Source organism: Rhinoderma darwinii, chromosome 3 (assembly GCF_050947455.1).
Source record: "Rhinoderma darwinii isolate aRhiDar2 chromosome 3, aRhiDar2.hap1, whole genome shotgun sequence".
NCBI classification, from domain to species: Eukaryota; Metazoa; Chordata; class Amphibia; order Anura; family Rhinodermatidae; genus Rhinoderma; species Rhinoderma darwinii.
In genome coordinates, this window is record NC_134689.1 from 4884598 (window position 1) to 4890464 (window position 5867).

The following is a 5867-nucleotide window of genomic DNA, read 5'->3' on the forward strand; positions in this document are numbered from 1 at the left end:
TTCTTCCTGTCAAATCTGACAAAATCTACAATGGAAGTTTCGCACTCAAACGAAGGTGTGAACACAGCCTTAGGCCTCATGCACACGACCGTCGCCATGTGCGCAGCCATGATTTTCGGGTCGGACGGCCGCGGAGTGCCACCCGTTGGCCGTGCACATGGCCGCGTGCAATAATTTCTATGAGCCTGGACCGCAAAACACCGCTGTAATAAGACATGTCCGTTCTTTTTGCGGTCCAGGCTCCTGGGTCATACAGGGACCGTGGAAATCACTGTCGTGTGCATGGGCCCATTAAAACGTATGGGGCCGCAATTCACCTGCAGACTTTGGTGTGCATGGGGCCTTATTTAGATCGATCAGATAATATGGTTTTGTCATATAACAATGGTGACCCATTCTGAGTTTTCTCAGAGATCATCACAATCTTTTTTTTCTTATACAAACTAGTATAAAATAAAAATAATGGTACCAATATAAATACTATATTATTACTATAATCAAAACTTATCACCTATCCACAGGAAAAGTGATCATTTTCTGATCGTTGGGACCCCCACCGATCGCAAGAACCAGTAGTCTCAAACCCTCAGATCCTCTTCACCTCCCCTCCCGCAGTGCCGTGGAGCTTGAATGAAGCGGTCCTCGAGCATGTTCCCGCCGCTCCATTCGTCTATGAGAATGATGGAAACAGTTGAGCGCTGTACGCAGCTGTTTCCGCCATTCCCATAGACTTTCAATGGAGCGCCACGCTCGACCTCCGCTCCATTCAATGTCCAACAGCTGTGAAGAGGAAAAGGGGCTGCAGGATTCTAGGTTCTCGCAATCGGAGGGGGTCCCAGCAATGAGACAATTATCACCTATACTGTGGATAGGTGATAATTTTTGATTCTGGTACGACCCCTTTAACAATATGGCTGCAGTAAAATTCCGTCCTAGCGACATCACGTCCATGCACTCTGGTGCTGTTCAAGTATCTGAGCGTCTTTTACAGCGCTGTAATGGATTTTATATATATTTTTGACAGTAGGGGCAGAAAAACTATGCCCTTGATACTGGTAAGTATCAAGGGTCCTTTTACACCGGCCCGTTTTGGCCGTAACAATGAGCGCCGATCAAGATAGCTCGTTGATTGGCACTCGTTTGCTGTTTTCACGAGGAGATATGATCAGTATACGAGGGTATGTTCACACGGCAGCGTCCGTTACGGCTGAAATTACGGTGCTGTTTTCAGGAGAAAACAGCACCGCAATTTCAGCCGTAATGGCATGTGCAGGCGTCTTTTGCTGCGGCCATTACGGACGTAATTGGAGCTGGTTTTCCATGGAGTCCATGTAAAACGGCTCCATTTACGTCTGAAGAAGTGACAGGCACTTCTTTGACGCGGGCGTCTTTTTTACGCGCCGCCTTTTGACAGCGGCGCGTAAAAAGAATGACCGTCGGCACAGAACATCGTAAGACCCATTCAAATGAATGGGCAGATGTGTACCGAAGCTTTTGAGCTGCATTTTCGGGCGTAATTCGGGGCTAAAACGCCAGAATTACGTCCGTAAATAGTGTGTGTGAACCCAGCCTAATAGTTGAGCAACAGCTGAGGAGCCACAGTTGGACATGTTGTAGTCTTGCAAAATCTGAAGATCCACTGGTTGGTGACAGCATGTTGGGAGTTGTGGTCTTGCGAAATCCACATGTTAATTAATTTATGTTGAGAGTTGTAATTCTTCAACATTAACTTGTGTAATCTCCAGTCTTATATATAATAGTTCTTCTCTCCAGTCTTATATATAATAGTTCTTCTCTCCAGTCTTATATATAATAGTTCTTCTCTCCAGTCTTATATATAATAGTTCTTCTCTCCAGTCTTATATATAATAGTTCTTCTCTCCAGTCTTATATATAATAGTTCTTCTCTCTCGTCTTATATATAATAGTTCTTCTCTCCAGTCTTATATATAATAGTTCTTCTCTCCAGTCTTATATATAATAGTTCTTCTCTCCAGTCTTATAATAGTTCTTCTCTCCAGTCTTATATATAATAGTTCTTCTCTCTAGTCTTATATATAATAGTTCTTCTCTCCAGTCTTATATATAATAGTTCTTCTCTCCAGTCTTATAATAGTTCTTCTCTCCAGTCTTATATATAATAGTTCTTCTCTCCAGTCTTATATATAATAGTTCTTCTCTCCAGTCTTATATATAATAGTTCTTCTCTCCAGTCTTATATATAATAGTTCTTCTCTCTCCAGTCTTATATATAATAGTTCTTCTCTCCAGTCTTATATATAATAGTTCTTCTCTCCAGTCTTATATATAATAGTTCTTCTCTCCAGTCTTATATATAATAGTTCTTCTCTCCAGTCTTATATATAATAGTTCTTCTCTCTAGTCTTATATATAATAGTTCTTCTCTCCAGTCTTATATATAATAGTTCTTCTCTCCAGTCTTATATATAATAGTTCTTCTCTCCAGTCTTATATATAATAGTTCTTCTCTCCAGTCTTATATATAATAGTTCTTCTCTCCAGTCTTATATATAATAGTTCTTCTCTCTCCAGTCTTATATATAATAGTTCTTCTCTCCAGTCTTATATATAATAGTTCTTCTCTCCAGTCTTATATATAATAGTTCTTCTCTCCAGTCTTATATATAATAGTTCTTCTCTCTCCAGTCTTATATATAATAGTTCTTCTCTCCAGTCTTATATATAATAGTTCTTCTCTCCAGTCTTATATATAATAGTTCTTCTCTCTCTAGTCTTATATATAATAGTTCTTCTCTCCAGTCTTATATATAATAGTTCTTCTCTCCAGTCTTATATATAATAGTTCTTCTCTCTCCAGTCTTATATATAATAGTTCTTCTCTCCAGTCTTATATATAATAGTTCTTCTCTCTAGTCTTATATATAATAGTTCTTCTCTCCAGTCTTATATATAATAGTTCTTCTCTCCAGTCTTATATATAATAGTTCTTCTCTCCAGTCTTATATATAATAGTTCTTCTCTCCAGTCTTATATATAATAGTTCTTCTCTCCAGTCTTATATATAATAGTTCTTCTCTCTCCAGTTTTATATATAATAGTTCTTCTCTCCAGTCTTATATATAATAGTTCTTCTCTCTAGTCTTATATATAATAGTTCTTCTCTCCAGTCTTATATATAATAGTTCTTCTCTCTCTAGTCTTATATATAATAGTTCTTCTCTCTAGTCTTATATATAATAGTTCTTCTCTCCAGTCTTATATATAATAGTTCTTCTCTCCAGTCTTATATATAATAGTTCTTCTCTCCAGTCTTATATATAATAGTTCTTCTCTCCAGTCTTATATATAATAGTTCTTCTCTCTCTAGTCTTATATATAATAGTTCTTCTCTCTAGTCTTATATATAATAGTTCTTCTCTCCAGTCTTATATATAATAGTTCTTCTCTCTCCAGTCTTATATATAATAGTTCTTCTCTCCAGTCTTATATATAATAGTTCTTCTCTCCAGTCTTATATATAATAGTTCTTCTCTCCAGTCTTATATATAATAGTTCTTCTCTCCAGTCTTATATATAATAGTTCTTCTCTCTAGTCTTATATATAATAGTTCTTCTCTCTCTAGTCTTATATATAATAGTTCTTCTCTCCAGTCTTATATATAATAGTTCTTCTCTCCAGTCTTATATATAATAGTTCTTCTCTCTAGTCTTATATATAATAGTTCTTCTCTCTCTAGTCTTATATATAATAGTTCTTCTCTCTAGTCTTATATATAATAGTTCTTCTCTCCAGTCTTATATATAATAGTTCTTCTCTCTAGTCTTATATATAATAGTTCTTCTCTCTAGTCTTATATATAATAGTTCTTCTCTCCAGTCTTATATATAATAGTTCTTCTCTCTCTAGTCTTATATATAATAGTTCTTCTCTCTAGTCTTATATATAATAGTTCTTCTCTCTAGTCTTATATATAATAGTTCTTCTCTCCAGTCTTATATATAATAGTTCTTCTCTCCAGTCTTATATATAATAGTTCTTCTCTCCAGTCTTATATATAATAGTTCTTCTCTCTCTAGTCTTATATATAATAGTTCTTCTCTCCAGTCTTATATATAATAGTTCTTCTCTCCAGTCTTATATATAATAGTTCTTCTCTCTAGTCTTATATATAATAGTTCTTCTCTCCAGTCTTATATATAATAGTTCTTCTCTCCAGTCTTATATATAATAGTTCTTCTCTCCAGTCTTATATATAATAGTTCTTCTCTCCAGTCTTATATATAATAGTTCTTCTCTCCAGTCTTATATATAATAGTTCTTCTCTCCAGTCTTATATATAATAGTTCTTCTCTCTCGTCTTATATATAATAGTTCTTCTCTCTCCAGTCTTATATATAATAGTTCTTCTCTCCAGTCTTATATATAATAGTTCTTCTCTCCAGTCTTATATATAATAGTTCTTCTCTCCAGTCTTATATATAATAGTTCTTCTCTCCAGTCTTATATATAATAGTTCTTCTCTCCAGTCTTATATATAATAGTTCTTCTCTCTCGTCTTATATATAATAGTTCTTCTCTCTCCAGTCTTATATATAATAGTTCTTCTCTCTCCAGTCTTATATATAATAGTTCTTCTCTCCAGTCTTATATATAATAGTTCTTCTCTCCAGTCTTATATATAATAGTTCTTCTCTCCAGTCTTATATATAATAGTTCTTCTCTCCAGTCTTATATATAATAGTTCTTCTCTCCAGTCTTATATATAATAGTTCTTCTCTCCAGTCTTATATATAATAGTTCTTCTCTCCAGTCTTATATATAATAGTTCTTCTCTCCAGTCTTATATATAATAGTTCTTCTCTCCAGTCTTATATATAATAGTTCTTCTCTCTCCAGTCTTATATATAATAGTTCTTCTCTCCAGTCTTATATATAATAGTTCTTCTCTCTCTCGTCTTATATATAATAGTTCTTCTCTCTCCAGTCTTATATATAATAGTTCTTCTCTCCAGTCTTATATATAATAGTTCTTCTCTCCAGTCTTATATATAATAGTTCTTCTCTCCAGTCTTATATATAATAGTTCTTCTCTCCAGTCTTATATATAATAGTTCTTCTCTCCAGTCTTATATATAATAGTTCTTCTCTCTCCAGTTTTATATATAATAGTTCTTCTCTCCAGTCTTATATATAATAGTTCTTCTCTCTAGTCTTATATATAATAGTTCTTCTCTCCAGTCTTATATATAATAGTTCTTCTCTCTCTAGTCTTATATATAATAGTTCTTCTCTCTAGTCTTATATATAATAGTTCTTCTCTCCAGTCTTATATATAATAGTTCTTCTCTCCAGTCTTATATATAATAGTTCTTCTCTCCAGTCTTATATATAATAGTTCTTCTCTCCAGTCTTATATATAATAGTTCTTCTCTCTCTAGTCTTATATATAATAGTTCTTCTCTCTAGTCTTATATATAATAGTTCTTCTCTCCAGTCTTATATATAATAGTTCTTCTCTCCAGTCTTATATATAATAGTTCTTCTCTCTCGTCTTATATATAATAGTTCTTCTCTCTCTAGTCTTATATATAATAGTTCTTCTCTCCAGTCTTATATATAATAGTTCTTCTCTCTAGTCTTATATATAATAGTTCTTCTCTCCAGTCTTATATATAATAGTTCTTCTCTCCAGTCTTATATATAATAGTTCTTCTCTCCAGTCTTATATATAATAGTTCTTCTCTCCAGTCTTATATATAATAGTTCTTCTCTCTCTAGTCTTATATATAATAGTTCTTCTCTCTAGTCTTATATATAATAGTTCTTCTCTCTAGTCTTATATATAATAGTTCTTCTCTCCAGTCTTATATATAATAGTTCTTCT